The following is a 17,525-nucleotide window of genomic DNA, read 5'->3' as shown; positions in this document are numbered from 1 at the left end:
CAATAATTAACAAGTGCGGAGGCTCTAATTATTGCTTTTGTGCTCCTGGGGATGTGAGGACATCGGAACCACTTATTGGAAGCCATCTTCCCCTGGGATTATATCTCTGTCACTAGTTCTTGGATACACCCTGAAGTTTAATATTACTATATACCTGATGACTTAAAAACCTTTGGCATAGCGGCCCGTTCCGCCACCCTCGGTTGGTGCAGATCCCATCCATCTCCTTCACACCGCCCCCAGGTAAATGTCCAAATTTGGACTGACAAGAGGCTTGAGTGGGGCCTACGTCTTTATAAAAGTAGGTTATGACATGGGATTAACCTTTAAAATTCAGCCTTAAAAGAAGTCCCCAATAAAAATGCTGCCTCTGCAGGCCCCAATAATATACTTCATAAGCCTGCAGCAGTCGCCCCAAAGCCTCCTGCTCCTAAGCTACAGCCAACCCCTCATCCTTCTGCCACCCCCATTCTTCTTTCCCTACCCTGTTCCAACCCACCATCCCTGTTGGTCCCCCTAGTACTGCAGAACTCATTATTGATCTTGCTAATGCCTCTATCCAGACCCTTAAAAGTGCTAACTCCTCCACTTACCCAGAATGTTGGATATGTTTCTCCCCCACCCCCTTACTATGAGGGCATCAAGCTCTTTTCCACCCCATCCTTTACCAATGAGACACCTCCCACTCTTTCCACGTCCGAACCTGACAACTCCATTACAGTTCAATCTATTTCCGGTTTCGGCACTTGCCTTCTGGGCCCAAATATGCTTCCCCCCAGAGACCTATTGGAAGTTTGCAATCAGACTCTTGTATTAAATACCACCTTCCAATTCGCCTTGGCCCCTAGTGGTACTTTATTTTGCCTGCTCATCAGGCCTGGCTCTTTTATCTTTACTCCTTTATTTATCCACAACGTGATTGGTGTGTGACGGTCCTCTTATTCCCTCGCTTCTCTGTCCACAACCCTGAAGATTTCCTGAACTTTATAGATAAGGGCATCTCCATCCACCCCGATCTAAGAGAGAGCCTTATTACGACCCTCACCATAGCCACTATTTTGGGCCTTGGTGCAGTGGGGGCAAGGTACAGGAATTGCCTCCCTGGTGACCTCCAAACAAGGTTTGCTGAACTCCAGACAATTATTGATAGAGATATTTCTAATATGAGAGATGGGATTCAGGAGGTAAAGGACTCCCTTGATTCCCTTGCAGAGGTAGTTCTTCAAAACCACAGAGGCCTTGACCTCCTTTCCCTCAAGGAGGGGGGCTCTGTGATGCTCTTAAAGAGGAAGGTTTGCTTCTATGTCAGTAAAACAGGCAGAGCACAAAGAGCCTTGACAAAGTTTTCCCAAGGCCCTTGAAGGAACGTCGGCGAGCCGAGAGAAACAAGAATCCTGGTATCAAAGAATTGGTTTTCCTCCTCCCCTGGCTCTCTACCCTCTTGCCCAGCCTCCTGGGCCCTGTGTGGGGATCCTCCTCCTCCTTTCTTTTGGGCCTTGGGCCTTCCATTGTTTAACCACCTTTGTTAAAAAGCAGGTTGACTCTGCTACCAAGAATATACAGGTCCATTACCCACCTTCCTCTCCTCAGATAGATCTTAAAAATAATAGCCTCTCGAAACAGAGACTTCAAGAGGTCCAACAGCCTTCACAACAGCCCTATTGGACAACCCCTACATTTCCAGGCATTACGTGATGCCAAATGGAGGGCTCGACTCTGCCCCAGACGTTTCTGGTAACCTCATCAAACCCCTTCCCATCATCCTCAGTTCGTAACCGCTACAAGCCTTTTTGCCTTAGAGGTCAGATCATTCCCCAGGCCTGGCAGGCTGGCCTGTTAGTCCTACATAACTAACTTGCAGTAGAGTCTACTCTCGCTTCTTCTGTGTGTCCTTGCACTTGACGTGGCTCTAGGTTGCCATTGCACGTTGTAAGGCACCCTATATCTGCTGTGCACCCAGTGGGCCATTGCAAACCCGCAGGGAAGCTTGCCCATTGCACGGCGGGATGGCACTGAGTGGCATCTCTAAGGATGGTCCTTGATCAGGTTTGGCTCTGAGACATGCGCCAGCCTTGATCGACCATTTCCTTTTCCTAAAGCGTCACTGCGCCATATAGCACCCTATGGAGAGTTTGCGAAGTACTTGCGCCCACAATGCGGCACCAGTTTTTCGCCTTCCCGCCACCTCCGATTGTGCGCGTGCTCTTTGGAGATGTGTGAGACCTTCCTTGTCATGTGGTAGTGCTGGAGCCTTATTAAATAGGGAAGTGGGAGATGTTTGGGAGCCGAGAGATCCCTGCTGAGCTAGAGACCCTGGTTGCGTTGAACTCCAGCTGACCCTTCCAGCTACCAGAAGAACTTCAATACATTTTGCCTGGCAACGGACAACCGCAACATCGTGCGTGGCCCCAGGAGAGGGAACTTGGCCTGAGAAAAGGAACACTCATTGTACCGTTGCTTTGTAGCCTTTCAGCAGGAGTCACGGTACATGACATCTGACGTGCTGTGGTCTCTGGGAGAGACCCGCGGGGCCACCTGTCTCTCCACCTCGCCCCACACATTTCCCAGGGATTCCTACCCAGGAAGATTCTGTACTTTCCCACTGCTCTCCCTCCTTCCCCGCCCTTCCTGAAGCACACTTAAAAATCATACACCTGCTTTCAGTAAATGACTCTTGATAAGACAATATTTCTTGAGTCGTGTCTTCTCTCTCTACCTCTTGCCATTTTCATTCACAGGGGCCGCGACCCCCTTCGAGACCGCGAATAACTGAACCCGCGGGTCGGGGACATTATATAACTATTGTGTTTAAGGTTGATCACTTCATCATCATTTATTCTTAGAACTTTGGCTTGCTTGAGTGTCTGGATCAATCACTGCCCACAACTGTAAGAAGACTCTGTACTAGACAACTAAAGAATGGTAAGAGAGAAAAAATATTTCCTAAGGAAGAGCACTCAAACTGGTTATCCAAAACAAAATTGTCATCCTTGAAGAGATACACACAGATAACATTATTCAGATAGCAGAGTATATTAATGCATTGAGGGACATACAGCTGCATGTATGCATATGTAGATAACAATAATTATTAAAACAGAGCCACAAGTTTTAAAAAGAGAAAGGAGTGGCTTATGAGAATAGAAACAATGACTATATTGTTGAGTAGTTAGGGCTAGCACCTCTTTGGTCAATGGTTCATAAGGAATTATCACAAACATGATACTGCATTTTTCATTTAATAACCCATGCCTTAATTTCATCTTTGAATAGTTTTATTTATTCATTTATTTGATTTATTGTTAACACTTAGCACAATAATAATCTATTTCCCTGTGCCTGGTTATTTTAACAGTTCAGGTTGGGGAAAATTATAACTGAGTAATTAGTACAATCTCAGAACTTAAGATGCTATGTACTTCAATGGATACAGAACTCAAAATTATAAATAGTTCTCCTTCAAGAATTTTTGTTACACTATTATGAAACTATAAAACAAGATTCTACAAGTAAAACACAAAAGCATTACCACTGAGAAAATAAAAGCCTGGTTATTCTGTTTCATACTGAGAATTGAGTGTTGTACTATTTACATCTGTGAAGTTGTCTTAGACTACCACATAAGACTTTCACCCATCTCCCTCTTCTCCTCTTGACCTGCTCTTCTTCCTAGAGTCCTCCTACTTGCAAGCTTTCCTTTTCTTTTTTTCTTAGGGGGAATTATGTGGTACTTTGTCTTTTGCATAGAGCCAAAGTTGCTGTGTGACCATGATTGCAATGACCATGTCACATCTATTAGTATTTCCTGGTAGTTCTCCTGATCTCTGGCTCTTAAAAATTTTCTATAACTTTTTGTAAAATTATTTTGGCCTTAAAAATGGTGATATATATGTGCCCTTTAATTATGAGCCCTCACTAGTCACTTCATATCAGCTGACCTACTACAATTAGTCTGTGCTTTGAGTGTCATGAACTGAAAAAAAGAGACTTATCAAGTTAAGAACTTTCCCATGATATGCATAGATTTAAACATAAATATGGTTAAGATTTTTTATTTTTTTTTTTAGCAAAAGATCAGCAGTAAAATTATTCGTTGTATTTGTAACCTCACTATCCATAAGCACTAGGCATGATTCCCTTTCATGATGTAAGCCTCAAATCTAATCAAAATGCTCTATGTCACTCCTGCAACATTAATGCACTATACTACCAGTAGGTGTAATTCACCTGGAAGGCCAGTATTGCAGTATTCAATGACTCATAGTCAACAGCAGAGTGACAATTTCATAAAAAGTTTCCCTCAGCTGCCTGTGTAACAACTTCCCACAGTGTTAACAGTGCATAAATGGAGCAAGCTATCCTCCATCTTGTTCCCAGATTGCTTTTTTCCTATGCTCTTGTATATGAAGTGTATCATGTCTTCAATAATAGATTCTGCTATCTAGTTCTGGTAGACAACATCACATTTTGTACAAAATGGTATTATTTTGAAATAAATTTACAGCTATGACTTTTAGGAATACCAATTTCTAAATGAGTATTATCAATTTTCTAACATTCAAGAAAAAGAAAGATATCTTAGCATCAAATTAATATTATTTCTACTTGTAGATTTCTAGGACCCTCTGGATCCTTTTATTTTGCTGTTCTCCCATGCGTCTCTCATTTAGAGTCCCAATAGGATGCCTTCCCCTCTGTCCCAGTTTCCTGGTCCCGCTCAAACTAAGGCACCAGCCAAGGACAATACAGGAGGTAAACTTTAAACCCCTTCCCAGATCTAGCCAATGGTAAGAATATTCTCCACAGTTGAGTGGAGAGTGTGATACGACTTTCTCACGTACTCTGGTGCCTCACATTTGACCATGTCCCCTGGAGGGGGAGACCTGGTGGCACTCAGAGGAAGGACAGCAAGTAGCCAAGAAGAGACTTGATACCCTATGAGAATATATAGGGGGAGGTAATCCCCCCTCAGGAACAGTCATAGGGGAGGGGAATAATGGGAAAATGGGGGGGGGAGGAATGGGAGGATACAAGGGATGGGATAAACATTGAGATGTAACAAGAATAAATTAATAAAAAAATTAATATTATTTCACTTGCATCTTTCCTATCACTTTAATGTTTCAATGATAAGCCCTTTATGATGAATGAATTAATTCACAAATAAGGATAAATGGCTTTGAAGGAGGTAGAATAAGAAGGAGACTTAGCTGTTATAAGCACAATGTTGTTTGGGTATCTGCTCTCATTTCTTGACATGAGTCAAGTGTGGTGGCACAGTTGTTATTCACCTGGAAAATGACTTACATTGCAGCTTACTAATGCACAACTTCGTGAAATTGCAGTAACATATGCGGTCGAAATCCTTGTGATTTTGAAGATATGCATATTTTGTAAATGACTGTTTTATATTACAAGCATTTTTGAATATTATAGGTTTTGAAAAAACTAGATAAAAGGGTTTTTTGTTTGGTTGTTTGAAGGGAAATGTCAAAATTAATACCATGAGTGTACTCTTATACAAGTGAAGTCCTAAAAGAGACAACCAGGAATGGGAATTCAAATAGTCATGGGATCATTTCAAAAAAAGGATATGCTATGAAACTTCATCATACACTTTTAAAGAAAAAGCAACTGTTAAAAATGATAAAAGCTTTATATTATTCTTTAATAAAAAATAATCTTCAGTTTATAAAAAAATAAAAGGATTTGAGTCTTTTCTAACAATGAAATATTGAGTGTACCTAAACAGCCAACACTTATTTCTCACTTTTTAAAATCATTAATACTTTTATTTTTTACATATACATTTATATTATTTTACATATATAAAAATGAACTACATAGAGCAAGAAGAACCATGATACTATCAGAAATTATGTGAATGCTATATTCACAGTTCTTTGGCTATTTGTATTTGGCAATCTTGAGGAAAATATTTTCCTATCTTGGCAAGGCTAAAATTTTGAAAATAAATCAATAACTATCATGTCTCATCTCTTTCAACTTAAAACATCTATCTAGACCTAAAAACATCTTAACCCCTAAAATACTAACCTTAACTGTGAAACTAACCTATTTGTTCTTGAACCCCATCGGAGACTTGAGAAGGAATAAAATTAATTACCTTAATAAACAGGAAGAACATGTAAGCAGCTTTCAAATTGAAAAAATATGACAGAGACAGTTTGTTGCCTGAACAGTCACCCATTACTCTCTATATCTTTGGAACATCATCATCATCAGCCTTCTGGCCCAATATATACGGCAGGCATATTTTTGAGTCAGGAACTATTGAGGACTTGCTTAGACTGTCTTGGCAGAGTTTTTCTGTCAATTCTACCTTCATTGAAGCTTGCCTGTTTTTAGGCAGAAATAGGACATTTTGCTCAGTGGCTTGTTTTGCACATTTGAAGCCATCTCTATAAGGACCTTCTTTGATGTTCATCATCTTCTTTGAGTAGGCTGGGTTTTGCCAGGATTTAATCTCTATCAATGTGAAAGAATTCTTAAAGCAATCAAAACAACTTTAATTGCCATTTTCTGTAGGACTCTGGTGTTTTTGAAGACCTTGCTATTTACCTTATCCTTCTTTAGATTCATACATATCTGTTACACCTAGGATGTATATTCCTGTAATATAAATAATCTAGTAATTGACATGACCATGATTTGATCAATTGGCAATTAACTTGCTTAACTTACTTATTCTAAACAGCCTGCACTAGCACTTTCAAGGTATTGGAGGTAAGCCTTGTATTATACTTGAGTGCTAATGGTACAATACATAATACTAGAGTAGAAATATATATAATGTATGAGAAGAATAATTTTATATTTGAACTTAATACCAATATATCAAAATTAAACTTATTTTGCATCAATATACAAATTTCTATACCAATGAATTAAAAATAACCTTGTGAGCACAGTTAAGACTTCGGGTTAAGGAGTTGACTCAATAATCTATTTTTAGTCCTATTATACTTATATATTTCTATATTGCTTTTCTTTCTTTTCAGTCCCTATATCCAAAACTAAGAAAGAAAGATAAAGGTAAAGAGAGACATCCCTGAGTCCAACCTCGTTTTCTTTCTGGATAGGACCAATCGTAACTCACAGCCAGTGACAAATTAAGTATTTTAATAAGTTATATGGAATAACAGAGAAATAAATCTATAGTCTATTTCTTAGGAATCTAAATGTATGAGACTAATCTGAATATCCAGCCACCAAACAATGTGGGATAAGCTAATAATCTTTTTGTACTCACCATATGTCACAGTCTAAGATTTGCCATCTGATTCTATAATTACTGTTTAATTTTAAATTGTATTATATAACAATGTAGAAAATGGAATGTTTAATCTGTAAGAAACATATGTTTTTAATTAAATGATCATATATACACAATTTCCTGTTCTATCCTTTTTATGAGATTAGGAAACACTTTTTCTTTCCTTACTTGATCAATTAGTACAAAAGCAATGAAAATTACAGAGAAAAACATAGGATATTTAAACCAAATATTAGACATTCTATGAAGAAGCATAGAGAAACAGAACTATATATAAATGTCTGATAATGTAAGAATCCCATGAAAATCCACAGAGTAACATTGTACCTGTATTACGAAGTATTCCAATTTGATGGTTGATGACCGAGAATTCTAAGTTTCTATCTGTGGGATTGTTCTTCTTTATAGGCAATTAAAGGAAACATCCTTTTCCATTTTGCCCATTTATCTCTACAGCCATGTACTGACACAGTAGTATGGAATTCCTGAGAAATTCAGTATTACATTAGACCATTTTAATACCATATTTTCAAGAAAAAAATACAGGTATTTTATGTCATCAAAATTATTTTGTCAAAAGCAAGACAAGAGTGAAAAATAATAACAGCTTCATATGACCTTTTCTTTTTCAGAAAGAAAATGATATTTAGATTACAAGAGAACAAAAGGATATTATCAGGTCTACTTCTGGTGACCTGGGTATGTCTGAATATATCCACACTACAACTCTTCAACATGGAGCAGAGAACTGCCAATCATTAGACACTGAAACTTTTTTACCTTGATTTTGGACCTCTGAACCTATATAACTGAGAGAATTAAATTTAGAATTTATTCAGGTGAAAAGTCTTCACTATAGTGATCATAATTAAGTAACAAAAAAAGAATAATTGAATTTTTATAGAGGAGAGTGCAAGTGTAGAGGTCTCGATGCTTCTCTTTTTGTCATCTCATGCTGGCAAGGGATCTGTTGGTTGCTGATGTGCTAATGCTTCCTGCAGCAGATTAGTAAACCTTCTCTGAAAAAATTGAATGGGTCTCTGATACACTCATATCAAAGACAAAAGTCCATGAAGTATGTCTTATGCACAAAAAGTTCCCATGTATTTTAGCATAAGTTTAAATTAAAATAGACATTCAAGAGTCACTTAATGTAAGAGAAAGATTTGATGCTAAAGGGTTTTTTAAAAATCAGAAACCAAAGCATTTTAAGAAAACTGAAATGAAACAAGAGTCATTAGAATATATCAAAATAAATGTAATAATCTATTTTTAGAATAAAGTAATTCATCCATAGAAGTTAAAAATGCTACTAAATAAGTAATCCATGAAAAAAATCACTAAAATTAAATATGCAACTCTAGCAAGTATTTTTATATATGCTTTATATAGATTGAGACTGTCTTTATACTTCAAAGGAACTTTAAGAATTATGAAATCGTATCACATTATTTTATAAATAAGAACATGAGTCATATAGTAATGAAAACTTTCCCTACTTCATGTAATAAGAGGCAGAATTGTAATTTAACTTAAAGTATATATACAAGTTTCAACCATCAAGGTGGAAAGTAATGACAAAGAGAAATATTCCAGCAATGGAAAGTGCTTGTAGGCAGTCAGTTAAAGTTTGATATCCCTACAGTTCTCTGCAAACAACATGTTATGGGAGACTTAAACAGAAGTTCTCTTTCTTCATTTGTTACCAGTGCATGTCCTCAGTCTTGAACAGAGTAGTGAGACTTTAGTCTCAGTTGAAACTCTGGTCATTTTTGACTAATAAAGGTCTCTACTGTTTCTCAGGACTATCTCAGCATTAAATATTTCATACTTCTCCTAGCAAAATATGTCAAGATTTCTCTTCACTACTAATGTTTCTGTAATCTACAAGTAGTTGTGCCACAATTGGACTCACCCACTTATGGCCATAATCTACCCAGAGTTAGAATCATGTCCCATTGGCTAATTGTTAAGTTGCAAAACAGTGCTACTTAATTTCAATGCTAATATAAATTCAATTTTGTCATGTCTAATTTTGATCTATGGGAAATAAGTTAGGAGTTCACACTGTCTTTTCTCATTGGGTAAATACTTGGAGTGTCTTTGAGCATTATAAAAAATATATGTAATAGTATATCTAGAAATGTCATAAAAAAGAACACATGAACTCTCAGATACATGAGGTAAAGGAAAGAAGGAAGAGTATAGAGCTCTCATGCCCTACATGTACCTACCAAATATTGAAGCAATCTAAATTCCATAAACTTGATCATTTGAATCTTTATAGAGATTTTGGTACATAGGTAAGCATAAAATAATTAACCATTGATATTAATTTCAGCTTTCAAATTACTCCTGGATATCTGGTCTGGGCAAGGCTAAATGTACCAAATTCTTTATGACATTTTTTAATTTTTATTAATTTATTCATAGTATATCTAGATTGTTAGCCCTTCCCTTGTTTCCTCCTATTCCTCCCTTCCTCCCACTTCCCCTTTCTCCCCTCCCGTATGTCTGTGATTGAGGGAGACCTCCACCCCCATATATGCTCTTAGAGTATTGAGTCTCTTCTTGGTACTTGCTATCCTTCTCAAAGATGACATAGTTTTTTTATCTGGATCATTTGTCCCTTCCATCCAGAGTGCATCATCAATTCAGCATATAAAAGCTTTTCATTAAAGTGAGACCAAAGAGTTTACATGTTGTTTTGACAGAATATAGAGGTAAGTACTGAGTATATAGTTATCAGAAACAATAACATCATATATGAATATTATTAACCTATATTAATAGTATGCTTTCTGCACAAAAAGCCTTCTGTAAGTCTTTTTTAAAATTCTCTTTAGTTTGTGTATTTTCAATTAACTTCTTTATTTTTGATATTACACTGTAATTACATTATTTTCTACTTCCATTTCCTTTATCTAAACCCTCACACATACCAGTACTTGACCTCCTTAAAAATCTGTGGTTTTCTCTTCATAAGTGTTGTTATATACATATAGGTATATATTTAATTATATATATATATATATATTCCTACACATATAAATACACCTTTTTGGTTTCTATAGTATTAATTGTATATATTTTCAGGGCTATATACATAGTATTAGAAAACCAACTGTTGTGCTCTTCCGTAACAAAGATGATTTATCCCACTCTCAATCTTCCATAGTCTCCTATAGTTTTTTGTATTGGGTTGAGATGTCCTCCATCCTTGTGAACTTTAGACTTTCAATTGTTGTTGTGATTGTTAATGTCATGTTTGTGACATCATGTTTGTGACATTTTGTGAATGTAGCTTCTGAAATTATTAGGATACACATTTTGATAGCAAACTCCAGGACTCTCTAACTCTTACAGTCTTTCTACTAATGCTTCCAAAATGATCCCTAGGGTTGGTTGGTTTTCCTGTAGTCCTTTTCATCTGTATGTTTGCAATCATCTTATACCCAAACTAATATTACACAAATGTAAAACAACCATTTCATAGATAAACTACATTTGGTATCCTAAGAACAAGATTCTTATATTTACTTTTAAGTCATAGATGTGCGTTTCACTACAACATATTCCACTTTTAAGAATAACACATATTTGATCAGAAGATGCTTAAGCTGATAGATTTACTTTTCAGCAAACTTGATGACCTGAGTTTGTAGCATCTAGGAAATAGATTATTGAAAGTTGTCCTTATAAACAACAAACACATGTAGCGTGCACCCCTTCACATATATACACACTCAATAAAAAATAAAAAAAAATTGCAAATACTTAATTTCTAAGTCATAACACTGAAGAGTTTATGCCATGTATAGAAAGTTTAATAATATTATTATTCAGTTTCCATTTGCATTCTACAAACTACATTTTTATATGTGTCATCCTAAATATTATAATAGAATCAAATTTCTTTGTTACATCTAATAATGCAGATTTGACAAAGTGCCTCTTTGACCGCAGAACAAAAGACCCCAAAACTCTTTTTTCTAAATACTGACTCTGAAAATATACAACCTTGTTTATATTACTCACTATCCCAATGACTGTAAGTTCTTTCAGTTCTATTATTTTTCGGCTTTATACAGTATTGACAAATATAGAATATTCAAAAAAGGGGAAATTAAACATGATAAACATTTATTATGCTTTGAACATTGCCAAAAAGAGGAATATTTTCTAAAGAAATATAGCCTATATTCATCATTGATTTAAGGCTTAAAGAGGTCTGCCTAAGAGTTATTCAATAAATATGTGAAGTTAATGAGGAGATACAATATAGTTGACAAAAAGCTTTTCAATATACTCATTTTTAAATATTTCAAACTTATATAAATAAGAGTTTTAGCTGTAATTTAATTAATGGGCTTTTTTGTTTTAGTAATAAGGATTAAGATTATTATAGATAACATAAGGTGTTCAGTATTATTCTATGAACTCTTAGAAGTAAACTAAAATTTCTAGCTGGAGGCTGCTGCGAGATGCCAGAAAAGTATCAGAGAGACTCAAAGTAGAAGGGGATTTTACCTGCTGTTTCTGGAGGGAGTGACAGGAATAACATGAAAGGAAAGTGTGGCCATGTGTGTCGTTTCTATGGAAACAGAAACCTCAGGTCTACATCTGAGAAAAGTTTGCTTCAAGAAACATCCTGCCTATCATCTCACATCTTTACTACCTGTATCTTCTTCCTTTGTGGCCTGGCAGGGACACACTGCCAGCCAGAAGTGATCAATGTTGAGGGAGCCAGAGATCATGCCAGTAGTAGTCTCTGTGCCCCTATTGTGGGACCCACAAGGAAACTGTGTTGTCTATCTACTACATCTGAGCAGAGCATCTAAGTCCACATCATACATGGTTCTTGGTTGGTGCACTAGTCTCTGTATTTTACAAGTGTGACTTAGTAGGATGAGATCAGGTGTTAGGGGAGAAGAGCTCCCCTTTATGAGGACTAGAGAAAGGAGGGAGAGTGGATGACAGATGGAGAGAAGGTGGTATAGGTCGGCATTGAAAGAGGTATTACAAATGGGAGGTAAAAAATTCAAACTGCAGAACAAGCAAGTAAATGATAGTGCTAATCCTACTACAGAGGAATCACTTTGAGACATGCTGAGATGTGTAAGTCTCTGCATAGACAATGCTTCTTGCTGATTACAGAATCCCTGTGACTTGTTATTAGATGCCATTCTTCATATGGTATGAATGAAGATTTACAAATGCTCTTCTTCTGCTCATACAAAGAGCAGAGAACCAGCCCAAATTGTTCTGTGCATCATAGACATCTCACACATTTATAATTTTATGACTATATAATGCCTGTGAGAAATTAATCATATTGAGAACAGAAGAACTGGTCCCTGACACTGGAAAAGACCTGACATGATTCATCCCTTTTGGCATACTGGATGCTTGTTTCCTTCATCCTTCATGTTCTAGCACCAAGTGCTTTAATTGCTGTTCCTCATCAGAACAGATCAGCTCCCAAGAACATATTGTGTTTTTGTTTTTTTGTTTTTTGTTTTTTTTTTTTAATCTGCCAAACTGCATTTCCTGTTTACTCAGATAATTAATTTTATTCCTTTTCTAGTCACTGATGGGGTTTAAGGGCAGATGGTTTAGTTCTAAAATTAAGCTTAGTTATATATGGGTTAAGTCTTTTCAGGTCTGATAGATGTTTTAAGTTGGTAGAGGTTATATAGGATATATATGATTTACTTCTTTCTGTATATCGTTTATTATATATGAGTAATACTATAAATGTATATGTAAATATAAATAAATTAATTAATTTACAAAACAAACATCCTGCAATGAATTAGGGTGTATACACATTCTTATAATGAATGCCATTACTTAAGGCAGTTAGATCTTTAATTTTAGAGCCCCTCAGCTGAGGATACACTTGAGCTGAGCAGATGCTAGCCTACAGAAATTATGATAATAAATTTATGTGAATTAAAGCAGAAGATTTATAATATTTTTATAGTAACAATATAAAATTCATACTGTACCTAGGCATTAATTAGCTTTTAATACACAGAATTTAATTAAGGAATGCCGTGTATTAAATATCTGTCAAATTAATATTTGCAAAGGATTTATTTACTTCGTTTGTTTTCTGAAACAAAATAAAATAATCATGAATCTAGTTTCTACTAGTTTTAGAATCATATAGATTTTTCAGGAAGAATGGTTTAATTTTTTTGTCGTTTTCTTTCATGCTTTTAAATATCACTGTTGGATTTCACTATTCTCTGAATTTTTAACTTCTTTCTTTTGCTATATAATCACAATTAATTAGTCTTTGATATATTTTTACATGTTACTTTTAGCTTCATGGTATTTCTTATAGTATATTATGAATGTCTTTAGTCTGATGAATAAACTATATTATTTATGCATGAAAAATTAACATCATTGAATTTGTTCTAAAGTATGTTTCATTTGGAGAATAAAAATGAAATTTGGATCACACAGGCAAATAAGTTTGGTGGGAAATAACTGTGAGTGAAGGTAATTCAGGACCAATAAAATAAAAGTCATATTTTTTTTTTGTATATGTGAATGTTGAATAATATGATATGTGTGTTTCCTCTGGTAAACTCACAAAGGTCAAGAAATTAGTAAAAGATGTTGGAAAAGGAAAGGAAGACAGTGATACAAACAGGGCAATTGGAATTAATGGAACACAAGCATTAAATGGTGTGGTATATGTAAGGTCAGAGGATATATGGAAATATCCATAGGGATAACTAACAGTATAAACTGCCTGAAAAAGTCGTATGTTCATGAGAGTTGTGGTTATTGTGTTGTTATTATTTGATAGTGTTGTATTCTCAACAGTGATTTGTGATTTAATGATTATAGATTAATATTTATTTCAACAGCCTCTTGAATATGCTTACATGAATGAAATACAACAAGGAACAGGAGTGACACACATACATGGGTGGTAAACAACAGCTCTTTAATAACACTGAGGTCTGTTCAAGAACAGGGAAATAGTGCCTAGTATTAGAAAACTAGCCAAATCTTGATGTGAGTGTGATCATGGACCTTGGAGAAAAACCTACAACCACTATTTAGTAAAGTAGTTAAATCCCTAAATATAGTCTAAGTATTTGTCATTATGAACTCAGATAGTTGTAATCTCACCTCTCATCAAGGAAAAATCTCTTTGCAACAGATGAATCTCTACAAAAAATACCACTCAATCAAAATGCAGAATTATAAATCTCAGTAGCATACACCTACAAAATAGAGGACGATGACAAACAGGGATAAAAATACTATAAAAGTCTAAGCATCAGGGAATTTTCTTTGAGATTGTACCTTACAGAAATCAAAAACCTATTAATGTCAAAATGTCATAAACTTTCATCAATAGGATTGCATAAACATGGCCTTGCCAAAGACAATAGACAAGTCAACATAATTGTGGGAAAGGCCATGAGGCCTCAACACTTCACTTTTGAAGACTGACTGCTTAAGTCTCTTGGAAAAAAAAGAAAAGGAAGCCCTGAGGTGTCTTTTAAACCTTATAAATTAAGATACGAAGAGCTTTTAAAAATTGAAAAACTTATGCCTTAGTTGGGCCTAATCTCAGTTATCTCACTTGTGAACCCATGGCCAGCTATATTTCCAAATCCATGAACATTTCCGTTGTTTTCCATGCCTCATGGCAAAAGAGCTTTTTTCTATTCCCTTCTCAGAATTCCTTTCCCCCTCCAGAATACCTTTCCTCCTACCATGAAGTCCTGCCTACTTTTCTTGTCATTTTGCCCAGCCAATAAGATTTTTAGTGACAACTGATGCATTTACACAACATATTCACCTACATTTATCAGCCCAGATTACTATACCGACTAATATTTCAATAAAATAAATTCAATTTTCATCAATAGATGGAGAAAATATAATATAGCATTCTTATGAAATATAAACAGTATTGATCCACAAATCCAGCCCTACAGATAATTCTAGAAGAAAAATCTCTAAACCTAGGAGGTTAAGAACAGCCATGAAAACATAGGGATAAATAATCTTACCCAAGAAAAAATAAGGAAGGGAAACACACACACACACACACACACACACACAAACACACACACACACACAGATAAACAGACAGACAGACACATGCCAACAACAATAAAAAATCAGGAGTTCAAAAGAGAAAAGAAAATCCACTCAATTAAAGACACCTGATATTTTAAAAAGAAGCCATACATACACATATATAGATAATGGAAAACGACTAAATCTTCAATAAATGGTGCTTGTCTAACTGGATTTCTGTGAGTAGAATTCAAATATATCCATATTTAGCACCGTTTTAAAATTATTGTTAGATTTTTTCATCAATGTTTAACCTTTAGGATTGTCAGTTATACCCATGCCAGGAATCATGTTATACTGTCAAAAAATAGTTTTATTCCAATGGATATACATGCTGAAGCAGCCCCACTCTGCAAAGGCATCACTAAGAACTTTACCATCCTAACAAATCTGTAACCTTAGAATAATGCTCTCCTGAATTTAAGGTAAACTTCCATTGGACCTCTGAATATAAACCTATGGAATAGTGCATATATTTCACAACTCCAAATTCATCAAAGTACAGAACAAAAGCTACTGTATGACGTTTTTCCAAGACAGTACCAAGCAGAATTTACATTTCTACTTTAGCATGTAGACCGTCATCTAGTAATTGAACCTTGACAAATATACAGCCTGAACATGTTGGCCTACAGATAAAGTCTTTCTAGCTAGTAGCTCTATGGGTTCTCATTTTGCAATTTCTTCAATCGTTCCTTTATTTTTTTGATCTGGAACTAACTACTTTTGTATTATTTTAAGTTCCAGATTATATTTTTCTAAAACCTCCCTATTTTGATTCAGTGATTCCTACAGTCTCTGTTCTGTGGCCTTGAATTTAGCATCCAGTTTCTCAGTCTTTTCTTACAAGTATTTCATATTCTGTTCTCTCACAAAAGGATTATGCAAAACTAATGTTTTCACTGAAAAAAAAAAAGCACTGTGTCACTGTGTCTTCCATCTTTTTCAACTTAGAAAATAATCCTTATAAAATTCAAAACATCTTCCTAAATGACTTAACTTTCTTAGACCTAGCTTCCTTTCTATACCTTACCAGTTTGGATATTTGGGGTTTCTCAGTTTTCTGCTTCCAAAGAGTGGCTTATTCTTTGCCTCCCTCACTTGATCCTAAATTTCTACCACTCTGGGAAGCTAATGGATCCACAGATATTCACTCCTCTGGAATGAATGAGTCAGGCCAACTATACTCTTTTCTCAAAAAGACTTAGTTTCCTGCCTTGTCCAGCAAATTCTGGCTCAGAGAAACTTGCATGTGTTGAAGAGTCACTTTTTTTTTCTTAGTAAGGGCTACATAAAGAAACTGCCTTGCAATATGACTCCAAGATAACTGTAATCAGTGTGGACCATGTTTAGAAGCTCCATTAAATGATTCAGGAAATTGCACAGAATTCTTAAGCAGAAACACCAAGCTCCCCACAGTGGGAGTACTCCACAGTTCAAAAATACAGAAAACCTACGTACCCCTGAACACGGAAGGAGTAAGGATGCAGCAGCTGAAGTTGGCAGCTAGGAACCCTCCAGCAGAGGCGATTGGCATGGTAACTGGTGGGAATTGCTGTGGGAGAGGGGACTCAGAGCAATATTTGGTCCCTGAGACCCTAGCTAAGCTCAGGCACGCATGTTAGGGACCAGAGACCCTAGCTGAACTAGGCACTCAGTTTGGGCCTCATGATCAAAGCTAAACTCAGTGTGTGGTTCAGGCCCTGAGACCCTAGCTAAACTCGGTTCCGGGTTTTGGACCTGGGACCCTGACTGAGCCTGGTGCACAGTTTGGGCCTAGAGACCATACATGAGCTCAGTGCTCAGTTTGGGCCCAGAGACTATTGCTCAACTCAGTGCCCTGAGACTTTAGCTGAACTTGGCTTGACGTTTTGGCCCTGAAACCCAAACTGGACTCAGCACGCAGTTTGGGCTCTGAAGTCCTGAGACCCTGACTGAACTCAGCATGTGATTTAGGCCCAAGACCCTGGTTGGATGCAGCACTAACTGGACAAAGCGCATGGAATTGTTCCCGAAATACATTTCGGTCCAGAGACAGTAATGGGACTCAATACTCAGATTGGGTCCATAGACGCTAACTGGACTCGGTGTGTGTCCAGATTGGGCCCTG

The sequence above is a fragment of the Acomys russatus genome, chromosome 6, assembly GCF_903995435.1.
Source record: "Acomys russatus chromosome 6, mAcoRus1.1, whole genome shotgun sequence".
Taxonomy (NCBI): Eukaryota; Metazoa; Chordata; class Mammalia; order Rodentia; family Muridae; genus Acomys; species Acomys russatus.
The sequence above is the reverse complement of the archived record's forward strand: the minus strand, read 5'-3'. Positions refer to the sequence as shown.